The sequence below is a fragment of the Lepus europaeus genome, chromosome 15 (assembly GCF_033115175.1).
Source record: "Lepus europaeus isolate LE1 chromosome 15, mLepTim1.pri, whole genome shotgun sequence".
Classification (NCBI taxonomy): domain Eukaryota; kingdom Metazoa; phylum Chordata; class Mammalia; order Lagomorpha; family Leporidae; genus Lepus; species Lepus europaeus.
The window spans coordinates 43,580,083-43,606,410 of NC_084841.1; the positions used below are offsets into that span (position 1 = coordinate 43,580,083).

At 48.3% G+C, this 26,328-nt stretch overlaps 1 pseudogene; it reads right to left on the reverse strand.

Annotated features, from left to right (window-relative positions):
- Positions 1–2,975: 2,975 nt before the first annotated feature.
- The window catches only part of LOC133774283 (lung adenoma susceptibility protein 2-like), a 131,854-nt pseudogene continuing 108,501 nt past the window's right edge, over positions 2,976–26,328 (reverse strand).

The following is a 26,328-nucleotide window of genomic DNA, read 5'->3' on the forward strand; positions in this document are numbered from 1 at the left end:
GGGGGAGGGATAGAAATGAGGCTGGGAGTCACTCAGGGTCCGTGGTTTAGAGTACAAGGTGCCCGGGATGGCTGTGGCACTCCTACAGGGCATGGGAGAACTGGAAACCAGGCAGAAGAGCTATGTGAAGAGGGACAAGGTGGACTGTGTCAGAGGTAATCCACTAGATTTGAAAATGGTAAGTGTCCAGAATCAGCTCTTAGGTATTCTGGTCTGGCTAGAAAATGCACGAGAGCATTCCAGGCACAGAAAGCCAAGACACTGTGGCAAAAAAATATCCTACATGAAGGATCTCAATGAGCGAGACCCCAGTGGAAAGAAGAGGGAAAAAAGTGCATCAAAGAAGGAGGTACTTTTCTCTGAAGGGAGGGGAGGACTTCCACTTTGCTTATGGCCTTGTCTGAATTCTAATGGAGTTTGTGGATTCAAAAGGCTTCCATAGCCATGGCAGCTCGTGTCAAGAGCCTTGGGTGATCACTGATGCCCTACATAAAAGAGTGTTAATTGTTAAATGAACAACAGGAGTCACTGTGCCACTAACTTCCCATGCAGACCTCAATGAATTGTATTATGAGAGTTAAAGTAAAAATTGTTTTCAAAGGAACAAAAGTGAAGTTAACTTCAAGATGCAATGACTTTGAACAGCCCTTGTCTTGACTGTTGAACAGTTTTTTTTTTCCTTGCAAGTTGTTGAACTCTTAGTATAGAGTTGGTCTTCTGTGTATAAAATTCATTGCAAATAGATCTTAGTGGAGAATGGGACTGGGAAGGGGAGAGGGAGGAGGAGGAGGAGGAGTGGGAGTGTGGGTGGGAGGGTGGGTATGGTGGGAAGACTATAACCTAAAGTTGTACTAATGACATGCATGGAGTTTATATTCCTTAAACAAAAGGTTTCTTTGGGAAAAAATAAACTAAAGTAAAATTACAAAATGGTAAGTGTCAGATACCAGTGAAATTTCCAGATACTGTTCATCAAGGCATTCACAAAGTGAGTCTGTAGCTTTTAGGTCTGACTGTCTTTAACACTCAAGTTCATGGAAATACATGACAAGAAGAATAGAAGGAGAAACCTGACTTGAGGAAGAAGTGTACAGATGCCACTATGTAAGCGACGGGCAAGGGAGAGGCATCTGGGAGAGAGGGCAGCAAAGGAGAGTCAGGTTAGAAGCCAAGGGAGGGGGCCCAGCGCCGTGGCACAGTAGGTTAAGGTTAATCCTCTACCTGTGGCGCCTGTGGCGCCGGCATCCCATACAGGAACTGATTCGAGACCTGGCTGCTCCACTTCGGATCCAGCTCTCTGCTATGGCCTGGGTAAGCAGAAGATGGCCCAAGTGCTTGGGCCCCTGCACCCATGTGGGAGACCGGGAAGAAGCTCCTGGCTCCGGATTAGCATAGGTCTGCGCATTGTGGCCACAAAGGCCATTTGGGGAGTGAACCAACGAAAGGAAGACCTTTCCCTCTGTCTCTCCCTCTCACTGTCTGTAACTCTACCTCTCAAGTAAAATAAAATCTTTAAAAAAAAAAAAAAAAGAAAAAAAGAAAAAAAAGAAGCCAAGGAAACAAAGGGAACAGGCCAACACACCAGGCTGTGGGGAGGCGGAGCCTGGGCGCTGGCCTTGGAGAGGGCCTGGGCTGCATTTCAGGGATTAGGGCGCAAGGGAGTACTGGGAGAGTAGAGGAGAAACTGTCACGCCTGGGCGAGATGTGGGGCCGGCTGGGTGGGAGGGGCATGGGTGTGACGCAAGGGGAGGCAGCCAAAACTCCAACAGGCTCAGAAAGCCAAGTCCCCTGAAGGCCCATGTGACAGCGAGTCTTTCTTTCACACCAACTGGGGCAGCTGCTTTGATGAGGCCCCTCCCAATGCTAGTGCCACCGCGAGTGTGCCTTAGAGACCGCAGGGAGAAGGATCCCACAATCAGTTATCATCCGGGTATTCCGCCCTCATCATGGACTCTGACCAGGCCTCGGGGTGCTGTCCTCTGGCTCAGGGTCTCCACTCTCAGATGAAAGAGTGGCTCTAACTCTGTTTATGTTCGACAAGATTAATGTGTCCCCTCCGCGTTTCTCAGAGACAGCCTTGGGTCTGTCCGGAGTTGAGTCATTAACTGTATCTGCCCGAGCGCTCAGTGGCAGGGTGGCGGATACAGCATCATCCGATTTTGACAGGAAGCAGCTGCAGCCGTCTTGTTTCCAGTGCATACTCAGTGCGGATGGAGACGGGAGGGAAGGGGATTGGGAGGGTTCTGGGAGAGTCGGACATGGCTGTTCACCCTAACCTGCAATCTCCCAAGAACCTCCAGCCTGCCACCTTCACCACAATGGCGCCTGCCTAGTTCCTGTCGAGTCGCCCAGCTCATTCAACCAGTGAATAATGTGGGAAATGAAAGGTTGAACAAAAAGGAATACGACTTGCAAGAGGTTTACGGTCTACCAGTGCCGAGTTCAAACCTACCAAGAAGCAAGGCTGCTGGCGGTCAGAGCCGTGGAAGAGATGTTTGAACGTAGAGAGCGGGTGGAAAGGTGGGCTCTGCCCTCAGCTCAGCACTTTCTGGAGGAGGCCGAGTTGGAGCTCATCTTGAGGGCTTAGGTGTGTGTACACTCACACACACACACACACACACACGGTTTACAGGGGCTATCTCGAGGAAAACAAGAGCATTCTGGGGCAGGATCATTTGATAAGTCAACACATAAAGGCAGAGAATTTCAGGACATGAGGAATCAGAGTTGCAGGAGTTCTGGGTCCAGATGCTCACAAACTTTGCTGTGTTCAATGCACCTGCGCAACTTGTGAAGATCTCAACAGCCCAGGCCACACCCCTGCCCTGGGCGTCAGGAGCGAGGCTGGGGGGTGGGGGGCATGCTCAGCTGGGGCCACGCTGGTCCTCCATTAGCTGCACAACCAGCTGGAGGCCTGTTTCCAGGAAGGGACAGGGCGTGTCTTTCTATTTAGCCTAGTGAGATTTTCTTCCTCTTCACATTTTCGGAGACTGTTTCCTACTGGTATCCTGGTCTCTCAGGTGAGATAAGGGGGGTACGAGGTCTTTTGAAGTGACATTGTAATAGGAACCATACTTTCCTTCAAACTATAATGTAGAGAAATCCTCTTCTGAAATTTGCTTAAATCTACTTTTTGCTTTGTTTTTTTATTTTTTTATTCTGATCCAAACTTTCTTGTTCCGCCTGAAGAATCAACAACCTTGGTTTCATGGCTTCAGCAGGACAGAGATGGCTGCCTCTGATCATCATTTAAGAAGTCTTCCAGGACCAGATTAGCACCCTGTGCCCTTGACCTTTGTTGTGGGCCATCTTCAGCATGAACAAGAGGAGATTCACAAGGAGCAGGAATATGTTCCCATGATCTTTCTACTTCAGTTTATCTAACGAGCAAGAACTGTCATCGTCGTTCACAGATAATTCTTCAGGGCACTGCTCCAGAGTTCGCCTGGCCTTTAGAATAAGCAATTCAATTCTGCCACCACATCGCTTTCCATTTTTATTTGTGTGTGCGACAGGAGTAACTGAGTTATTCTTACCCATGGGAGTGGAGGGTTTTTGAAAATTTGAATTCTGGTCAGTGTTCAGCGAACCCCGTCTTCCAATGCGTTTTCTTGTTTTTCTTGCCCATTCGGTGACCATTGTCTGGTTTATAAATACAACTGGAGGGCTGTCACATATCTGCAGATGCTTCATCAATGTTCATTTTCCCAGAGCTTGCACCTGGATGTATTTGACCGAGATCAACATGATCAACACAGGCCCATAGTGCCCGAGAAGCAGAACTGTACCGTTTATGCTTGTGGTGAAACGCGTCATCAGCGTTAGAGGACTTGCGAGCACCCGGGCTGCAGCTTGCCAGGAGAGAAGAGATGGAGGGTTTCTGTGAACAAGCCTGTGTTTTGTGTTTGATTTTGCCGTGGCTTCCTCAAAATCCGTTGTTTCTCTTCATTCCCCTTAAAGACCGCATCTCCCCCATACATGCTTCAGTTTGAATCCCCAGAAGAAAACTCATCATGCAAAAGCCCAGGCTTGATACCGGCCAGGAGATGCGACGGAGCAGCCGGACACAGACACACAGCCCCACCCCAGGCTCTGCTGCCTGCCTTGCAACCTCCTCCACAGCTTGCCAGGAGAGAAGAGATGGAGGGTTTCTGTGAACAAGCCTGTGTTTTGTGTTTGATTTTGCCGTGGCTTCCTCAAAATCCGTTGTTTCTCTTCATTCCCCTTAAAGACCGCATCTCCCCCATACATGCTTCAGTTTGAATCCCCAGAAGAAAACTCATCATGCAAAAGCCCAGGCTTGATACCGGCCAGGAGATGCGACGGAGCAGCCGGACACAGACACACAGCCCCACCCCAGGCTCTGCTGCCTGCCTTGCAACCTCCTCCACTGTCACAGGACATTTTTTTTTTTTTCAAAGTGGGCTGAGGTGTAAGATTTGTGCAAGAAGAGATGACTAGGAAAGCAGACAGGATCTAAGTTATGGAAAGGTTGGATGAAAGGTTAGGGACATTGGAATGTTTTTATTAGTGTAGAGCCATTGGAGGGTCGGGAGAAGAAGAGCTTTGTCAAAGTCGTTACCAGATGTGATCCAAGAACAAACCCTGTGGATCAGTCTGTTGACCAAAAATAGAATCAAAGGGGCCGACACTGTGGCAAAGTGGGCTAAGCCTGCAGTGCTGGCATCCCTTATGGGTGCGGGTTCGAGTTTCAGCTGCTCTGCTTCCAATCCACCTCTCTGCTATGGCCTGAGAAAGCACTAGAGGATGGCCCTGCACCTGCGTGGGAGACCCAGAAGCAGCTCCTGGCTCCTGGCTTTGGATCAGCTCAGCTCCGGTTGTTGTGGCCACTTGGGGAGTGAACCAGAGAATGGAATACTTCTGTGTTTGCCTATCTGTAACTGCCTTACAAATAAATAAATATATCTTAAAAAAAATAGAATTACAACTGGCTGATAGGTTCTGTCTCCCACCAGCTAGCCTCCCCACTACCCCAACTGTCTGAATCCCTTCCTCTAGAAGACCAGAGGCAGGGGGTTCTCCACCTCTTATGTAAATGATGTTTGAGAACCTGCACTTCATCTAGCATTTTTAAGACAGCTCCTTAAACCCCAGAGATGCAGAGTTGATGAGCTAAATGCAGAAGCCCCCCCTGGCTTCTGGGCCAAGGATGATATATGCTATTTCTCCCCCACCCTTCTCTTGTGGCGTCCACCTCTGCCCTAGGAAAAGCAGCCCCAACTCTCTGAGGATGAACGGAGAGTGGACAGAGGTAGGGACTGTGTGGCTTCTGGAGGCCTGGGGCCTGGGCCCTGTCCAGAGCTGCCTTGCTATTGCAAACAGAGGGGTGGTGGTGGGAAAGACACTTGGAGTTTGTTTTTAGCTCAACAGTTGTGGACACCGAGTGATGCTGGCTTTGACAAGACCACTATAATGGCCTAAATAGCTGCCCAATGCATGCACAGATCACCTGTCTGTGGGTCACCTGCACCCTCCTGTGCTCACCCTCACCATGTGGAACATTTCCCCACACTTTATCCCATAATTTCTCCTTCTTTTGGTTTTCTGAAGGGTAATATATAGTTCCAACTGGATGACTAACGTAGATACCCTAAATGGAAGCACTCCTGCTAGCAGGCAGCTCAGGGTTGTAATTAAAACAATGGTGTTGGCAGCATGGTTGCGTGTCAGGGAATCCATCCCCTTGGAACAAAGACAGGGCTAAAATAATCCAGAGTGAAGAAAACTTTTTAAAAGAATTATGTACAGCATGTACAAGTCCATCTACATTTTATGGGAAAGTCTGAGGGCATATACCTTTAATTCACATGGTGTTCAAATTTACACAGGTGCTTCTCCATGCTCTTGCCAACCCAGCAGATCTGTGTGAGGCGGGATTTGCCCAGCTCCCCATCCCAGCAGCACCGCAGTCCTGCAAAACGCTGCAGAAATATTCGAGTGTATGTGCATCAACTGTTTTTTTTTTTTACATCAGCATCATGATTCAAAATATTGGGAACACCTTCGCTCTTCAGATGATGAGCTGAGACTCAAAATTGGGCTGCTTGAGAGGGAGGGAGGCAAGGAGAGCACTCTCTTGTTTGCTGGCTTATTCCTCCTCGAAATGATCAGGGCTGGGCCAGGGCCACAGCAGGGGGCCAGAAACTGAAGTGTGGGGGGGTGTCTTGCAGCGATTGGAGCCATCACCACTACCTTCCTGTGCCTGCACCAGCAGGAAGCTGGAGTCCAGAGTGGGGCTGAGTCTTGAACCCGGGCACTCTGACAGGGAATGGGAGCATCCTACGGGGTGTCTAAGCTCTAGGCCAGACATCCACCCTGATTTCTGGATTTTTTTACATGGCTCATGAGAGGTACTGCTGGGTTTTAAATGCCAATAGGCTGACTCCTAATTTAGCTCCTTTCCTAAAATATTGTGCTGTCTTTCCGCGGAGGCAGAGACTTGCATTTGATCTCAACGAGTGAAGAAGTGACACGTAACCGAATTTTCGCTGTCCACATTTCTAGCTATCTTCCACAGAGCACAGATGTTTGTTGAAAAGAGGAAGATTTGCCCTTCTGAGGTCTTTGGCAGAAGCTCCAAGTGGGCGCTAAGGAGAAATGGGCTTCTTTGCCTGACAGTGAGATCTCAGAGCTCCAAGGGATGGGGGGCGGGTAACAGCCTCAGGAAGCCTTGACCTCTGACACGTCCCACCTGTGCATCCTGAACCTCAAGGACAATGGTTTGAGTGTGACTCATGAAATGCACAGAGTGAATTATTTTGCAGAAAACGGTGAAGAGCTGAGTATTAAGCTTGGTTTGAGAGAGACGGATGCAGAGACGATAAAGATACTTAAACCCAGGTGCTGAGGCAGAAGAGAGCGGGAGGGTGGGAACCCTGAGAAATGGCAGAGCATGTGGGTAGGGTGGGCGTGGTCACAGGTGCGGCCCCACTAGAGTCACCCAGACACCTGGGCTGACTGGAGCACCGGCTCACATCTGGACAGCAGCACTTGGAAGATGGGCTCAGACACTGCTGGGCTCCTACAAGCTTCCCAGGAGAGCCAGCCTATGCCAGAGATGACCCAGCTTGGAACCTTCCCAAAGGGCATTGAAAGATTGGCATCTTTAAGAAAATCCACAAAGTAGTTAAAGTGCCTGGTGACTTACTGCTTAACCTGGTTAGAACCATTAGAGAAATTATCTGAGTAGGGTTAAAATTGATGAGTGAGGATGTGATGTAGACCCAGGAGCCATATTAAGCTGGTGTCCCTTGAAGCGTCATTTCTATAAGCAGGGAGAGGCTTATGGAAGGTCAGAGTCCATAATAAGCAGTAGTTATGTAATTCTAGACTTCACAGAAATGATCAAATGACAGAGAATGTGTGAATCCACATATGAAATGAGAACCAAATCTTTTTTTAAAAAAATATTTTGGCCAGCGCCGTGGCTTAACAGGCTAATCCTCCGCCTTGCAGCGCCAGCACACCGGGTTCTAGTCCCGGTCGGGGCACCGATCCTGTCCCGGTTGCCCCTCTTCCAGGCCAGCTCTCTGCTGTGGCCAGGGAGTGCAGTGGAGGATGGCCCAAGTGCTTGGGCCCTGCACCCCATGGGAGACCAGGAGAAGCACCTGGCTCCTGCCATCGGAACGCCGCGGTGCGCCGGCCGCATCACGCCTACCGCGGCGGCCATTGGAGGGTGAACCAACGGCAAAAAGGAAGACCTTTCTCTCTGTCTCCCTCTACTGTCCACTCTGCCTGTAAAAAAAAAATTAAAAAAAAATTAAAAAAAATATTTTTATTTATTTGAGAGGCAGAGTTACAGAGAAAGGTAGAGCCAGAGAGAGAGAGAGAGAGAGAGAGAGGTCTTCCATCTGTTGGTGCACTCCCCACATGACCACAATGGCCAGAGCTGAGTTTATCTGAAGCCAGAAGCCAGGAGCATCTTCTGGGTCTCTCGTGCAGGTGCAGGAGCCCAAGGACTTGGGCCATCTTCTACTGCTTTCCCAGGCCATAGCAAAGAGCTGGATTGGAAGTGGAGCAGCCGGGACTTGAACCAGTGCCCATGTGGGATGCTGACACTACAGGCCGGGGCTTTAGCCCACTGTGCCACAGCACCGGCCCCAAGGACCAATATGAAGCATGATTTTTATTCAGTTATGATGACAAGACACTGGGATCTTTACAGAAATATTCAGTTGGTTCACAGTGGGAACTTGGTGAAACTTGGCTTGGATCCCTTGACACACACCAGCCTGTTCTTGTTTCAAGCTAGTCTGCTCCGGTTTCCCGCTTTCTAGTATTCAGATTTTATGATTCTTTGGAAATGGCTCCTTATCTTCCTGTGTGCAGTTTTTGTTTGAGAAATGAGACATGGTGCCACCTGGGTGCCTGCACAGTTCTGTGACTTGTCTTTGCTGAGGCCTGTGGCTCAGTGCTGCCCCCTAGAGGTTCTTTGTTGCACTGCCCTACAGCCACAGGCTGCTCACCCATGCCAGGCCAATGGCTCCTCCGAGGCTCCCAGTGTTCCAAGTAACTCTCTGAGAGGCAAAGAAAAACCATTATTGATGTGAGTTTTCTGAGGCTTTCTTCTCCATGATGATCCCACAGGCAATCTCTCAATTACTCCTTAGGGTTCTGATCTTGTCCAACTTCTGCTAAAGGCAGGCTTTGGCTTGATATATGCCAGGTACACTTAGTCAGTGGCTGACTCCCGTTCAAGTAATAATACTAACTGTTATACAGCATGAGGGCAGAGTTGAACCCAATTAGTGTGTTCTTTGAAGGTGAACTTGACGGGTATGACATTTCAGAACTCCTGCAAGCGTGGAGTCTGGGCTCAGGCAGAGCTTGCCTGTCCCAGGCGGCACAAAATGAGAGGCCACCTTCCTCAGCTCACTCTTCCCTCAGGGCCCCCAGGTGTCTTCTGCCCCGAGTTTAGAATCCAGTGTTTTGCTAGAAAAACACCACAGGGGGACAGCAACTCTCAGCTTCCCAGTACCTTAGCCAGGTATTGAAACCAGGTGCTCCAATATAGAACTTAGGCATCTTATTTTTTCCCCCTCAAGATTCATTTGTTTATTTTGAAAGTCAGAATTACAGAGAGAATCTCATCCATTGGTTTACTCCCCAAATGGCTGCAATAGCTAGGGCTGGGCCAGGCCAAAGCCAGGAACCAGGAGTTTCATCTGGGTCTCCTATGTGGGTGGCAGGGGCCGAAACATTTGGGCCATTTTCCACTGCTTTTCCCATGCTGTCAGCAGGGAGCTGGATTGGAAGTGGATCAGCTGAGAAACAAACTGGTGGCCATATGGATGTCACCATCGCAGGTGGCAGCTTAACCCACTGTGTCACAATGCCATCCCTGGGACACAGACATTTTAACTGGCTTCTGAGCCACTAGACTAAATGTCTACCCCAGGAGAATTTTAAAATAAAATGCCACACACACAATATAGGCCATAAGAAATGTGAAAAGGCAACTGAGAACAGGATAGAGTTGGACCAAGAGAAACAGTACTGGTGGGGCTGGTGGTGTGGTGCAGCGGATTAAGCCACAGCTTGCAATGCCAGCACCCCATGTGGGTGCCAGTTTGAGCCCCAGTTGTTCCACTTCCAATCAAACTTCATGCTAACGTGCCTGGGGAAGCAGTGGAGAATGGCCGAAGCGCTTGGGCCCCTGCCACTCACATGGGAAACCTGGATTGAGTTTCCAGTTCCTGGCTTTGGCCCTGCCCAGTTCTGGCTCTTGTGGGTATTTGGGGAGTGAACCAGCAGATGGGGGCTCTCTTTGGAAAGTCTGTCTGTCGCTCACTATCTCTGTCTGCCTCTTGGAAAATAAACCAAATCTCTGGTAGTGAAAGATCTAAAAATGAAGGAATGTATTGTAAGTGTGTGATCCAAATTCTATTGATCAACAGAAAATGGCAAACAACTGGCAAATCTCTGCTGAAAGACAAATTTTTACTAGGCATTTGCTCTAAAAGGCAAAGCTAGAGTTCCTACTGCCTCAGACCCCCAGAGGGCCTCAGATTCTCCAAAACATCCTCCAATCCGCTTTTGAGCCATGTGGAAAATAAATTACACGCACACACACGTGTGTACCCCACTCTCCGGCCAGGCTTTTCCTCTCATGAACACTTCAATTTAATACAAGATGTAAATTAAAATTAGGTGATTCAAATCTTCATTTCACATTAAACCTTGACAGTTTTGAGATGATTTCACCCATCACCTCTTCTGCGAGCCACAGGTCAATGAGTCTTTCCCATTTTGAGTTCTTTCTGGAACAAAGCATGGGTAGGTAGGCATAGAATACTAACAGAAAACTAAGGCGATGGCTTGGAAAGCCACGTCCCAGTCTTTTTTAATTTTTTTATTTTTTGACAGACAGAGTGGATAGTGAGAGAGAGACAGAGAGAAAGGTCTTCCTTTTTATGCCGTTGGTTCACCCTCCAATGGCCACTGCGGCCGGCGCATTGTGCTGATCCGAAGCCAGGAGCCAGGTGCTTATCCTGGTCTCCCATGGGGTGCAGGTCCCAAGCACTTGGGCCATCCTCCACTGCCTTCCCGGGCCATAGCAGAGAGCTGGCCTGGAAGAGGGGCAACCGGGATAGAATCCGGTGCCCCAACCGGGACTAGAACCTGGTGTGCCGGTGCCGCAAGGCGGAGGATTAGCCTGTTAAGCCACGGCGCCGGCCAAGCCACGTTCCAGTCTTGGGGGAACAGCTCAGCACGTAGCTTCACTAGGCTTTCACTCATTGGCTTTGCTCACCCAGATGTTGCCTGGCCTCTCAAAAAACCGAGGAAGTAAATCCAGGTGTAATACGAAAGGTAGCAAAAGAAATAATGGTGATTTGTGTTATTGTCTTCAAGGAACTAAGGCATTAAAAGGTTCTGGAGGGGGACGGCACTGTCCTCTAGCAGGTAAAGCCATTGCCTGCAGTGCCGGCATCCCACATGGGCACTGGTTTGAGTTCTGGCTGCTCCACTTCCAATCCAGCTCTCTGCTATGGCCTGGGAAAGCAGTAGAAGATGGTCCAAGTCCTTGGGACCCTGCACACATGTGGGAGACCCAGAAGGAGCTCCTGGCTCCTGGCTTTGGATCGGCGCAGCTATGGCCATTGTGGCCAACTGGAGAGTGAACCCGTGGAAGGAAGACCTCTCTCTCTCTGTCTGCCTCTCCTTCTCTCTGTGTAACTGATTTTCAAGTAAATAAATCTTTAAAAAAAAAAGGTTCTGAAATTAATTTACCTGTTATGGTTATTTTTCAAGGGTCAAACTTTTTCAGGAAACCAAACTCCTAGAGCCAGAGAGGCAGGATGCACACAGATTATTTGCAGAGCTGGCCACTGCCTGATGACATGGTGGAAGGGTTCTCCTGAAGCCCTGTCACTGTGCTGTCAGGGTTGCGTGAGCTTAGACCATTAAAGGGTTTATATGTTGGGTTTGAGACAGTGATGCTCAAACTCCTTTAAGCTGCAACTCTTTCATAAAACTGTATTCAATGATCTAATACATAAAGTCTATCAAAGAACAGGCGCTGTAACTGGAGTGGTGACCCAGGGGAGCAGCCATGCACTTCTTCTCAGGCACAACCATAAATTGCTAGGCCTTACTGAAGCACGTGTTATTTGTTTGAAGGACAGAGAGACAGACAGACAGGTCTCCCATCTGCAGGTTCCCTCCTCTAATGCCCACAACACTCAGGGCTGGGCCCAGCTGGACCCAGGAGACTAAAATTCATTTGGGGTCTCGCATATGAGTGGCAGGGACCCAGCTACTTGAGCCATTACCTGCTGCCTCCCAGGGTGCACTTTAGCAGGAAGCTGGAATCAAAGTGGTGCCGGGATGTGGTGGAATGAGAAGGCTATGCCAAATGGCTGCTGGCAAGCGAGTGTCAGTTACTCAGGAATGGAATTGGAAACCACCTGGGAAACTAACGGAGCCTGCCTAGCAACAGTCTGTGATTGATTAGGGCATAAACCGCCCCTTGACCAGATTGGCTGCCTCGGCTATATAAGCTGCTGTACCAACTGAAATAAATGAGTCTGCAGGCTGCTCGCCTCCGGCCTGCTTTCACCCGACTCCTGGTGTCTGTGTGGTGACTCTGTGTCTCTTGCCCCCACCGTGCTCCTCCTCTCAGAATGAATCCACAGCAACACTGGGACTCCAATCGGGGCACTCTGATATGGGATGGGGGCTCCCCACGCGATGTCCTCACTGTGGCACTAAACCACCACACCAGCAGCATGATTTAGAAACCACTGGATTAAGACAGAGCTTCCCAATTGACATTCACTGAAGGAGACAGAAATTCAGAGGTCTGCATCACGGCAGCCCTCAGTGGTGGGGCTCTGTGATGCTGGGGTGAGTTGTGAGTGGCCAAGCTGCACTTTTACTCAGCACATGATGTGGAAAAATTATCAGTATTTTCTATGCTGTCCAGACATGGGCAAAGGTTGAGGAGCACCTCTGATAGAGTTTATCGCCCTAACTAATCCCTAGTTATTAACACCTCTAACAAAACATTTTTCTAGTAAACGTTTCCCTGCCAATCGTCTCTGGAAAGGACGGGAAGAAATCTCTCTAGGAGAGGTGGTAGAGACATGGGTACTGCCACGACCTCTAGGAATGGAAGGCTTGAGTGGGGGGTGGCAGGAAGGGCACTGTATCTCACAGATCTGGATGAGAACATACCAGAAAGTCGCCTGTCAACCGAAGGCACAACACTGAGGCATGAGAGGGGCACGAGAGAAGCATCTGGAGACACAAGCTGAAGTGGAGCAGCCTCACCTCCCAGGCAGCAGGTTGGCCTCCGCCAAGGCCATGTACACGTACAACAATCTAGTTCATGTTTCTGAAAGGGATTTCACACAGCGCTTCTGCTCCTCTGGGTGACCCAGAGAAGCGGATCATTCACCTGGAAGCCAACAGCCCCAAGTTGCAAAAGGGTCAGTGAGTAATCTCATGTGGGGATCCATCAAGGTGAGGGGACAGGCCCCAACAATCTCCAACTAAAGAAACAGAACGGCTTCCCGCCTCCTCTTCCTGTTTCTCAACATCTTTTCCCCATCATTCTGACTCACAAGAGGCAGCCACGGGAACGGCTCCCACCTCCCAGCCCTCGGAGTTCTCACTGTGCCTTTTCTTCCCATCCCAGTCCTCTTGGGGCTGGGCGCGGTTCCAGACACATTCCCCTCCTCCCAAGAACCCCCCCGAGGGGCCACTTCCTGGCAGGCACCTTGCAGGGGCACACGTGCTGTGCCTCCGAGGATGGGTGCCCTGGACGGCCAAGGCGACTCACCAGGCCCTGCCAACTTCCCCTTTGCCATTGGCCTCCTCCCTTTCACAGGCTCACTCTGCCTGTCATCTGCTTTGTCAACCGAATCCCATTTTCATTTTTCTCAGCTTTCTCTTGGACGCAGGCCTAATAAACCCTGTCAAGAAGATGCCTGACATACGAAATTCTGTGTCTCTCCCACCACCATCCAGGGAGGCACTTACTGATTCCTCACTCCGGGCATGTTTCAGAAAAGCACGTTCACGTGTCTTAAGTAGAGCATCTTTGGCCACAGCGTCAAATGAACGATGGCACATGGAATTATTTTCAAATGCGAATTTCAATCAAAAGATGTGATGAAGCAATGGGAAGAGAATCTACAAGAGGATTTGTCATGCTGATTCTCGTCCAAGTTCACTAATCACCCAAGCTCTTGTGAACATCCTGGCACTGTCCCCGATTTCCTTGCGTTCTCTCTGTGATGGTGAGAAATCACTCCTCCCTACGTCCCAGCGTGATCTCTCAGGGTTAGCCATGTGTGGTGCTCACTGTGGCTCACACGCAACCTGCTGTATCCCCTGCCTGAGGAATTAGCCAGATGCCATTCTTTTTCCGTAGAACGACCCTGGTGCCCATCTGGGGTTTTTTGTTTAGCATTTATTGAGGCTTACGGGTGCCAAGCACTTTACATGTATTATTTTATTTAAGTCTCATAACCACCCTATGACATAGGGATCATCGTTATCCACTTGAGGCTCACAATAGGCGAGGAAACCAGAGCCGAGAAAGTTTAAGCCGTGTGCTCGCACATTGCTATTTACGAAGGAACGGGAACTGAATTCTAATCTAGGTAAAGTCTGAGCCCATGCTCCGAACCACCACACACCCACCCTCTGTTGGTTGAGCTTAATGCTGAAGGAGTTTTATATTTAAACTGCCACCCAGCTGCCTTGGACTGTGCAACTCTCCACTCTGTTCTCATGCAGATACGTACGGAAATCAGTCCCGCTCTTAGCAGTGTCCCTCCAGGTGGGGACTCTAGCTCTGGGGAGCTGTCAGGCCACAGGCGCGGCCACAGAAGCCAGTGATGGCTGGATCCCAAAGGGGCTGGAGCCATGCGTGCTTCCTGGAGGGGGTGTGGCCTGGCTCTGCTTCTGGTCCACCACGATGTTGGTGGGGTTCCCTCTCGGGGCTACAACTGTTCTCAGGAAGGAAGGAAGATGGTCTCCCAGCAGCCCCGATGAGTGGGTGCTGCTCTCAATCAAGAGGGGTGGCAGGAACACTGGCCAGACTCGCAGCGGCACCCCCCCCCCCCTTGATTCACTCAGACGTACACTCCCTCTGGTGCGCACAGATGCAGGTGCACACACACATGCGCACATGCCAGGAGCATCCTCTGCTGCTCTTTTCAGATCTGTCTACCTCCTTCTTCCTTCCAAAACAAAGGTGGCTTTGTTTCAGGAGTTTTGCCCTGCTTTGTCCCTGGCTTGTGGCTGTAGTCACCCCTCTCCCCCTTAGTTCACCTCAATGGATTTCAATGACTGAATCTCAGGGAAGAGATTTTAATCCTCTTCCCCACAAAAGATCCCTGCCCCACCCCACCCCCAGGTCCTCAGGTGGCGGGGAAGAGACTTCAGGCAACTCCCTTCCCCCAACTCCCCAATTCATCAAAGTTCCAGCAGTGCTTTCAAAAAAATAACAAATTCAAGTTCACCACATCCTGCGGCAATCGTAACCAGACTATCAGGGAAAGCCTAGCTACTTGACTGTTCCTTGGCCTCTGCCGCTTGGCTATTGGGTTACTTTTGTCCACATCCTCAACCTGATGGCTGGACCTTTCTGAGCTTGTCCATAGCTGTGAGCTCTCTGCAGAGCCCTGTAACTGCAGAGCCCTGTTCACTGATTGGGACCCTGGAACATTTTTTCTGTCTCCTTTTCCTTGTTTCTTAGCAATGTTGGGAGCAAGGGCAAGTTCATTTTCCGCAAGCCTACTTGGACACTTCAAAGGAGAGATGTCAGAGGCAGGGTCCTCAGGGGTGGTGGTGGGAAGGGGTTGTAACTACTTTTTTCTTAACCGTCCCATGGCCAGTCTGCACTAGATCTTGAATCTGTGGTTTTACAAAGTAACTGAGTCCTATTTCCAACCCTTCTATCTTCATCTGCATCCCCAAAGGACACAGGCAGTGTAGGCTAGAGACCAAGGAGGAGCCTGGGAAGCTCCAGAAGCAATAAAAGAAGCCGCCTGGCAGAGCATTTGGGAGAGATTCTCCGCTTTCCTTTTATCTGGCCCCAGTTGGCCACAGAAGGCCAGCTGGCTCCCAGCCTCCTGGCTCCACTGCTGCGTCCTGCCTGGGCATGTTGGGCATCCTGCTAGGGGAGGGTCGTGCGCTATTGCTCTCGCCCCTCAGTACTCCTCTTGTGCTGATCGTATTCTTTTTTTTTGGGGGGGGGGTACTATGTTTTGAATTCAATAAACTGCCCTAAGGAGGCAGAGATAGCAAGTTACCATTTCGTAAGTGACAGGGGAAAGGCGACCATTCCTGTTGCCAGGCACTCCACATGCAGTAGGAGTTACTAATTTAACCCTCATAAAAAACACTGCGAAGGTGATTTTATTCCAGTTCTCTGTCCAAGAAATTAAGGATGAAAAATGTGCATGTACCTAGCAAATGACAGGGCAGGAATTTGAGTCTGAAGTCTGCTCTTTCCACCCGATTCTCCCTCACAAGCCACGGCCTGTGGCCTGGCCACCGGCCTTCCATTGGATAAATTAGCTGGAGCAAAATCAGCATGATTTCTCCTTGGGTATTCTTTTTGTCCATCAAAATGATTAACGATAAACCTAAGTACTATATATTATCAATGTTATTTCAAGAATGATCCTGGTGTCTAAAACAAAACTAAGCACTTAATATCTCCGTGTAATTGGCTCCCTCATTTTTTTCCCTCTAAGTATGGTCTTATCGCACACTTGAGTGAAACCTGAATTTATAAGTCACTCTAAGCTTTGGGTTGAAACCTCCTCCAGTTTGTCTACTGTGCTGGAATGTTCTGCAGCACCCGTAGCGTTTGCCCTGTTGACATCTGTAAAGCTATTCTCCCGTAATGTTTAGAGCACAGCCCACTAAGTCAGGTTGTGAGGGCAAAGACCAACTCTGCCTCCTATTGAGGGTGACTCACCCAAAGAATTGCCATAAAGATTGAGTGACTCAACTGAAGGCATTTAGAATAGTGTGACCTCAGTGAATTTAACTACTATTATTAATACAATTTTCAACTCTCCTAGGAAAAGAGCCTTATTCCCGAGTACTTCCCAGTACTGCTACTCAGCTGCAAGTATAAGACAGCCCACATGTCGTCTGCCTCAGGCAGCTATGCCAGGTCTGCCAGGCAGTTGAATAGCCTATCTCTGGACAAAGCACAGAATTGACATAGATAATGGCTGAGCACTGTAGTGAGATTGAACTCAGAGGAGGATGAGACCCTCTTAATCCACCTGTCTTTCATGATGAATGTTATCTTACAGTGAAGAAGAACCCAAGCACTACCTTTCTTGTAACAGAAAACATTCCTAATCTCTGCACCATGATCTTAAGTATGGAAAGGAAACTGCACTTACTGGGAAGAAAAAGCTCAAGTATTAGCAGTAGGACCTCTAGATAGGGAAACTACAGTAGGAAGTTTTTGGGGGTACGTTTCCATAATTTCTAAAATCTTTAATGAATATATTTTACTTTCACAATTTAAAAGTTATTAAAAAATTAAGTTACAGGAATTAGATAAATTGACATCCAAAGATATCTCCTGCTTTTATTCCTGTCAACATTTATTTTGCTGATAAGATATTTTCCATCATTTTCTTTTGATAGGTTTTGCCAAATTTAGCAGTTACCTTAATAAACCTAATTTCAGTAGTAAAAATCATCAACGCTTGCATACTCTGATGTTGGGCTTCAATCTAGTGTGCCTTTGACTGAGACAAAAGTGGAGAAATTGGGAAAGTTCTAGGGAACATGTAGTTTAATGTGATTGAAACCTGAGAAAAAACATGATAGTACTCAACCCTACCACAGGCAATCTGAGGTCCCCTACTTGGGTTGCCCCTACTTGGGTTGTTTACTTGATCACCCTACTTTGGTAACATTTTGCTCTGACACCCAGTCCTTTCCAAAAAAGCACAGTATTCCATTGAAACCCTCAGCCGAACGACTGAAGTACTCCTCAGCTTGCAGAACTCTTCCAAATCATTGTAAGATTAACCTAAGTGTTAGACTGAATCAGAAGCTACAGAATCAATGGGAAGCCATGGCAAATTGAAAAGCAATATTCCTCTCTGGATGCACTTGGTGTTTTCTTCTATACTCAGCTTAGAATGCTGCTTTCAGAAACAAACCTGGTGATTATTGAGTGAATCAAGAGTGCTCCTTCAGAGGAGAGAGTTCAAACTCTGTTTATCCAAATCACTGTTGTAATGATCAACAGGCTGGGCGAGAGGACTTGGTGTTCGTCACCATGCCAGCCAAGGAATAATTAGAGTTAACATTCCTGTACTGAAGATGCTGTGCTAAGCACTTTACACATGTCTGAAACATTTGCTCCTGGCACCAACCTTATGAGACGGTGCTCTGTTATCTTCATGGTGCAGGGGACGAACTGAACACTCAGGGAGTTTAGGGAAGTTCTTCAATGTCACACAAACTGAGTGGGGAACTAGGATTGGAACCTTAGGCAAGCTGGCCCTAGGGTCTGTGTCCTCCACTAGAGACTGTGTTGTCTCGAATCGATCACTAGAACCAGAAGGAAGGAGCTGTGTGGACTAGTGGACAGTGCCAGGGTTCTGCCGGCCCCACGGGCAGCATCCCTGTTCTCATGAGGGCAACAGCAGCCATCAATACTGAAGTTGAATGGTTGTCCTTCAAAATCTATTCCAAATTCCAAATTCTGGAACCTGTGACTGTGACCTTATTTGAAGAAAAACCTATGTCGGCATAATTGAATTAAGCATCTTGGGCTGAAGAGAGCATACTGGATCAGACAGCTAGACTAAACCCAGGACAAGCATCCTCCCGAGAGAAGGGCAGTGCGCCGAGACGGAAGAGGAGAACATAGAGAAGAGCCACAGGCATTGTGGGCCCAGAAGCAGGAAGTGGAGCGGTGGGGGTCCCCTGCCAGGAGGTGCTTCCAGCCACCAGGAACTGGAAGAGGCAAGGAGCGGATTCCCATTTAAAGGCAGCTAGAACGACCTTGCTGGATCTCACTCTCCAGAACTGTGAGAGGATCAGTTTGTGGTTTGAAGTCACCAGGTTTGTGGTAACAACCACTTACCTTCTGGAAACGAGTGGACTTCCTGTGGATTGGTAGACTACTTTTCAGTTTTCAAACACTCTGGCACACAGGCCTTCATCTGCACTCCCTAGTGGGTTAGTTTGGGGGCCCAGGTTTACCACGACACGGCTGTGGGATTTTGTGCAAGTCACTAGCTTCCCTGGCTTCTGTTCCTTAGCTACAAAATGGGGTAAATAACGCCCACCCTGTGTCCCTCGTCCAGGTGTTAAGAGCATCCAAAAATACACGTGAGGTACTTTGTCTGCTCAAAGGTTGCCTCGACTCCGGGCTAGTTTTCCTTTTTGTCTCCGGGTCACCATGAAGTCATCTCCTGGATGGAGATACAGGCTGGTCAACACACCGAGCTGCTACTGCCATCTCCTGCACCAGGTTGGTGCTGAGGCCGAGGGTGAAGGCTGGGAGTGGAGAGACCCCATGGCATCAGGTGACTAGGACAGGGAGGGAAACCGAACAGGACCGAGTTGTGCCACACAGGCTCCGTCATCTCACCAGCAGAGGGTTGTCCCGAGGCTGACGTCCCATGAAACTTGTAGTCTAAGGACAGAACGGCGGAAAGCTCTGTTCCCCTTTAGCCCTGGTTCTCTGCATGGCCAGAAGCCAGGGAGCACCTGGGAGGTGTGATCAGTGCATTTTCCCACTGACCTTTTAGTCCTGAGCCTTGGGGTGGTGATGGTTCTGAGGGGCAGTGATTAGTACCAATCGCAGGGATGGTTCTGTGGAGCTGACACTTACCCATCAGCCAATGGACTGAGGCCAGCAGAGTAGCCACTCAACCAGGACACAGAGGGCTAAGACGTTAGCGGCTGGTCAACCCTGTATAATTAGTGTGCTCCTCCAACCATGCTCCAGTCCACAATGGGACCCCTTGAAGGAGAAAAAATGGGGGCTCCAAGGATGAATGCCACCCTAAGCCACAGAAGAGACCCAAACAACGACAAGGAAGAGGAGACGCAGTGGGAGCAAGAATAGGAGTGGGGGGCGGAGTGTGGCAGCTCGGTGTGCTTTCACGGCAGGGGGGGGGGCGGCAGTGTGCAGAATAAACCCAGGTAGATGAGAATAGCACGTACTGTTAAGCCAAAGACACTCGCTCATCCAAATGTAGTATAAAGCTATTTCCCGGTTCTTCCTGACTTATGTCACTTGCTTTCTATCCAGCTTCTTGTCTCCTGTTGCTCTACCCTAGTCTCCACAGGTACCCAGAATTCCGCTAATGGTTGGCATCAAGGAGCAAAGCCTTCCCTTAGTTTATTACAATAACCTTGCAGCTGTTCTACTCATTGCCTTATGCTCTGTCCAAACTCGATGCTTAAGCACCAGGGATTTTTAAAAAGACAAATGTGAATGTGGACCTCCCCTGTCTAAACCCTTCACTGGCTTCTGGCTTGCTCTTGTTACTGCACTTGAGATAAAATCTCAAACCCTTAGCTCGCCCTACCCATTCTGGCAATGGTTGATCTCCCCCAGGTGCAGCCAGTGCCGCCCTCCCCAGGGCTCTTGGCTCCTCTTTCCACCCCTGGTTTCTAGCTCCGAGTCTTCAAACCAGTAATTCATCCATGACCATATACAAATCTGTGTGTGACCGTGTGTGTGCACGCACCTGACTGTATTGACACGTTTATGGAACTAGACAACCAAGTTGGCTTGATCCCTTTTGACCAGAAAGCTCTCCACCTGCACCGTGCCTGCCTAACTCCCATTCTTTGTTCTGACAACCAGCGAGGTCTTCCCAGCCTCCCATCACTCTTCCGTTATGCTTGCTTTCTTGCTCTCTTACCTCTCCTAGCACTATTTTCTCCCGTGCCTCTTACCGCACAATATATGGAAGGATCTTCAAAAAGTTTGTGGCAAAGTCGAATTACAAGATAATAAGCTGATTTTGCTGCAAAAATATTTTTAAACCCATTCCTATGGGGTGTCTTCAGGTTCATGGGAAAATGTGTACTATGATCCAACTATGCACAGATGTCAAAATGTTTGTCCTGAAATAAATTTAGCTTTCAATTTCATTTTACATGGATTTTTAAAAATTACCCTCGTATGTGTATACAACATATAAGCTTACAGTTATATAAACTTGCTTTATATATGTCAATCTGCCTTTTTGCAATAAGGGACGAAGCTTCCTGTGCAGAGCTGGGGTCCCTCGCCCAGGGGCACTGCTCTCTTTGTTCCTGGCTCGTCCTCCCTTGATGCATATTTTGACCTGGCAATGCCTGGCTATTCAGTGCTAGCTTGACTGAGCCTGTCAGGTTCCCTTTAGAGATCAAGAATCTGACCAGCAAGGCTGCTGGCTTAGGTGAAACAGTCCCCTTTCATTATTTTTTCCTTATTTCGATCCATTGTTGCACTGTGGCTAGAAAGACACGCTCATGCACCTCACACACACCTGCCAGGTAACTCCTCGTCCAAACTGTGGCCCAATGGGTTCATCGCTCTGACTGCAGATGTGGGTCTCAACCCTCAGTGCCTGGAAGGGATGAAAAAGGTTTCAAGCAAGGATGGCCATGCCGTGGGGAGGAGCAGCCAGCTCCCCGTCTCAGCACCAAGCGGGCCCTGCTCACACCCTGGGAATGAGGGAGAGAACATACATTTCCAATATTCTCATCAACACACAACCAACACAATGTGCAGGGCCAGCTATGTCTGATAAAACAGAACTGTAGGGCATGGAATCAGCTCTGAGACTGTGTCCTACTAACCATGACTAACCCCAGCACATAAAATATTGGACCTTTTTATAAGCACAACATACATTTGCCATCATTTTATAACCTTACAATGCATTTTACATAATTTAACTCAAACCCTGACCTCACCAAGCTGAGCATCTCATTCTCTGAGAGTGCCACGGATCAGACTGGAAGGCCCAAAGTTTGAAGACTCAGTTTATAATTCTAAATCTAAAACATTGGCAGAGGTTCAAAACACTTGGTCAAGATAATAGGCCGATGATGTACATTTAACCTGAGCACCTTAACCAAAGCTGTGGGCCAGAGCTAATCAGAATGAAGGTAATCACTCAATCATCAAAAATAGGCAGATAATGTTATCTCCTTGAAGACTCCATTCTCCCAGGTAGTCAATACTCAATAACGGCAACAGAAAAACACATGAAATCTTCCCCAAGATGCATACAATTTGCATTATTTAGGTCAGTTACACCAGTACAGAAAAACCTTGATCGAAAGGATTAGCGCATGACATCAGCATCTTTATGCCTATTAGACAGAACACTTCAGTGTAGAACCAACCATGTTTTGTTAAAACACAGCCCCATAAATGTAATGACGAACATTTTCAGAGATGACAAAAAATACTTAAAATAGAAGCTCACAATACCTCAGCGATTGACAACATTTTACAACGTATAGCAGAGTTGCAGACTTCTAGCCTTTCAGGCCTCAGGCTCTCCAATGGAGGCAGAAATGATCAAGATCCCTGGGCTTAGTAAGTTTACCAGGCACCTGTTGGCTCCAACCGTAAAACAGAGGATCTTAAACAGGTGGGCAGAGAAACGCCATGATTTAGTAAGCCACAGAATAGAAACCTGTGGGTGAGAAGGGCCAGGAGTCTCTTGCTAGTCTAGGAAAACTCAGGAGGGAGTTGGATCCCACGGCCCTGCAAGGGCCTGGTGGTGGTTACAGATAGCAGTTGGAGGCCGGTGCCGTGGCTCAATAGGCTAATCTTCCACCTGCGATGCTGGCACACCGGGTTCTAGTCCCGGTCAGGGCGCCGGATTCTGTCCCGGTTGCTCCTCGTCCTGTCCAGCTCTCTACTGTGGCCCGGGAGTACAGTGGAGGATGGCCCAAGTGCTTGGGCCCTGCACCCCATGGGAGACCAGGAGAAGCACCTGGCTCCTGCCATCGGATCAGCGCGGTGTGCTGGCCACAGCAGCCACTGCAGGGTGAACCAACGGAAAAGGAAGACCTTTCTCTCTCTCTCTCTCTCTCCCACTGTCCACTCTGCCTGTCAAACAAACCAACAAAAAAAACAAATAGCAGTTGGAAGTGAACCATGTTACCGAAATGGTGGCCAGGGAGGTAGGAGAACTGAGGCACAGAACCCCGTCAGCAGGGAGGCCTGAGGCCAGGCTCTGGGCCTTGGCTGCCACACAGACTCCACACTTCCCCCACTTCCCGACATTGGGGACAAAGGAGAGGGGCGGTGAACAGACCCCTGGCCTGGTCAGGCAAGCCCGGGGGGGGGGGGGCGGGGGGCAAGAGGGCCCAGGCAGAGAAGGTGAAAGAGAGGAAGCTGCCTCGGCCTGTGGTAGGACGCTGCTCCTGCAGGAGTGTGCCAGAGAGACTGCGGCTGGGCCATGGTGGCTAGGTGACCGAAAAGCGGGCAAGCCTCTGTCTCCATGAAATAGCGGCCAAGAGACGTTGGCTGCCACCAGGCAAGGCAGGAGAAAGGCTGGAAGTAGCATTCCTCAGAACGAGGGTGCTCAGAACTTAGCCCTGGTCCTCTCGGTGCCTTATTGGAGCGCTGCATACATTACTGGGGGTCGGCTGCTGGAGGCTCATCTTTGCACAAGCAGGAATTCAGATGTGAGGCAGAGCGTGGTGGTGCACCTGCCAGCAATGTTTAAGGAGGAGAAATAACCAAAAGGGTACACCTGATGGATCAGGTGGGCGTCTCAGTGAAGAGCCAACAGCTGGGTGCTGCTAGGTGCAAAAAGCTCTCAGGTGATTCTAAGGGTGGAGGGTGGCTTCTTCAACCTACCCTTATCATTTCTGGAAGGAAGGAGCTGAGGCCCAGTGGACCACCTGATTTGACTCGGGTTTTGGAGCTGGCTGTTAGCAAGTTGCGATAAGAACTCGTTTCTTCCAGAGCCTGCTCCCTTGGCACACTGTAATATCCCATCACTTACCCTGCAGAACTCTGTGACGGACTACAGCAGCTTTCTTGAAGATTTTTGCTTTCTCATGAAATGACTAATCGATTAACCAGAAACCTTCCTGATCTTAGCACGTTAGGTCTGCTGGCTCTCAAACAAGCGGGGGTAGTGGGCCTCACTGCCCATGTTTCCAAAGAGTTCACATTTGACAAGAGAAGGGATCAGGACAGGGCTCAAAAATTCACATTCTGAAACTGGGCTCTTCTGGGTTCAGTCCTGCCTTGTCAGTTATTTGACCTTCGGCAAGTTCTGTTTCTTTACCTACAAAGAAGCAAGAAACAACATTCTAGGCCTCAGATAGTCATTGTGCAGGTGAATTGAGCTAATATGCGTAAAGCGCTTAACACAAATGGCTCCTAGTAAGAAATCAATTCTCTCAGCTTTCAAAATGATGCAGGAGTCTCTGGAAACAGGTAACCAAGTTAGTAACTCTGCCTTCCCTTCCTCCTCTCCCTTCCCTTTTTTTTGTTCTTTCTTCTTTTCTTTTGTTAAAAAACTTTTAAAGGATTTATTTATTTGAAAGTCAGAGTTACACAGAGAGGAGAGGCAGAGAGAAAGAGAGAGGTCTTTCATCTGCTGGTTCACTCCCCAGATGGCTGCAATGGCTGGAGCAGCACCGATCTGAAGCCAGGAGACAGGAGCTTCTTCCAGATCTCCCACGCAGGTGCAGGGGCCCAAGGACTTGAGCCATCTTCTACTGCTTTCCCAGGCCATAGCACAGAGATGTATTGGAAGAAGAGAAGCCGGGACTAGCACCAGCGCCCATATTGATGCCAGCACTGCAGGTGGTGGCTTTATCCACTACGCCACAGCACTGGCCCCAGGCTCATCATTTTTCTAAGGCATCATGGAATCCTTGGGATACCAACTAAACTTGATCCATAAGGTTGTGCTAGGAATCACAAGATGCTTACGTTGTGAAATCTAGGCCACTGATATTTATTTGATTGTTTATTATCTGCATAGGCCAACCAAAAAGTGAATTTAGAACCAACACCAATGATGGTAATTGACATTTACATTTAGTAGTTTTACCTTACTTGTACTGATCATCTTTATGTCTTTAGACAATCTTGGACCTTGAATCACATGGGAGACCTGGATGGATTGCTAGGTTCCTGGCTTGGCCTGGCCCAGTCCTGGCTATTGTAGCCATATGAGGAGTGAACCAGCTGATGGAAGTGGTCTTTTCCCCCACCCCTTCCACACACCCTCCCCCCGGTAACTCTGTCTTTCAAATCTTTTTTTTTTTTCATTTTCAATTATCTTTATATACAGAAGATTGATTTAGTATATATTAAGTAAAGATTTCATCAGTTTGCACCCACACAGAAACACAAAGTGTAAAATACTGTTTCAGTACTAGTTATAGCATTACTTCACATTGGAAAACGCATTAAGGACAGATCCCACATGAGGACTAAGTACACAGTGACTCCTGTTGTTCACTTAACAATTTGACACTCTTGTTTATGGCATCAGTAATCTCCCTAGGCTCTAGTCATGAGTTGCCAAGGCTATGGAAGCCTTTTGAGTTCGCCAACTTCAATCTTATTCAACAGGGTCATAGTCAAAGTGGAAGTTCTCTCCTCCCTTCAGAGAAAGGTACCTCCTTCTTTGATGGCCCCGTTCTTTCCACTGGGATCTCACTTGCAGAGATCTTTCATTTAGATTTTTGTTTTTTGCCAGATTGTCTTGGTTTTCCATGCCTAAAATACTCTCATGGGTTCTTCAGCCAGATCTGAATGCCTTAAGGGCTGATTCTGAGGCCAAAGTGCTGTTTAGGACATCTGCCATTCTATGAGTCTGCTGTTGGATCGTTCTCTCCCTTTTTTGTTCTATCAGTTAATATCAGCAGACACTAGTTTTGTTTGTGTGATCCCTTTGACTCTTAGACCTATCACTATGATCAATTGTGAACTGAAATTGATCACTTGGACTAGTGAGATGGCATTGGTACATGCCACCTTGATGGGATTGTATTGGAATCCCCTGGCACGTTTCTAACTCCACCATTTGGGGCAAGTCCGATTGAGCATGTCCCAAATTGTACCTCTCCTCCCTCTCTTATTCCCACTCTTATATTTAACAGAGATCACTTTTCAGTTAAATTTAAACACCTAAGAATAATTGTGTGTTAATTACAGAGTTCAACCAATAGTACTAAAACAAAAAAAATACTAAAAGAGATAAAGTATTAAATTGTAGATCAACAGTCAGGACAAGGGCTGATCAAGTCACTGTTTCTCATAGTGTCCATTTCACTTCAACAGGTTTCCCCTTTGGTGCTCAGTTAATTGTCACTGATCAGGGAGAACATATGATATTTGTCCCTTTGGGACTGGCTTAATTCACTCAGCATAATGTTTTCCAGATTCCTCCATTTTGTTGCAAATGACTGGATTTCATTGTTTTTTACTGCTGTATAGTATTCTATAGAGTACATGTCCCATAATTTCTTTATCCAGTCTACTGTTGATGGGCATTTTGGGTTGGTTCCAGATCTTAGCTATTGTGAATTGGGTTGCAATAAACATTAATGTGCAGACAGCTTTTTTGTTTGCCAATTTAATTTCCTTTGGGTAAATTCTAAGGAGTGGAAATCTGTCAGAAATGGATAGATTCCTGGACACATGCAACCTACCTAAATTGAACCAGGAAGACATAGAAAACCTACACAGACCCATAACTAAAACAGAAATTGAAACAATAATAAAGACCCTCCCAACAAAGAAAAGCCCAGGACCAGATGGATTCACTGCTGAATTCTACCAGACATTTAAAGAAGAACTAAATCCAATTCTTC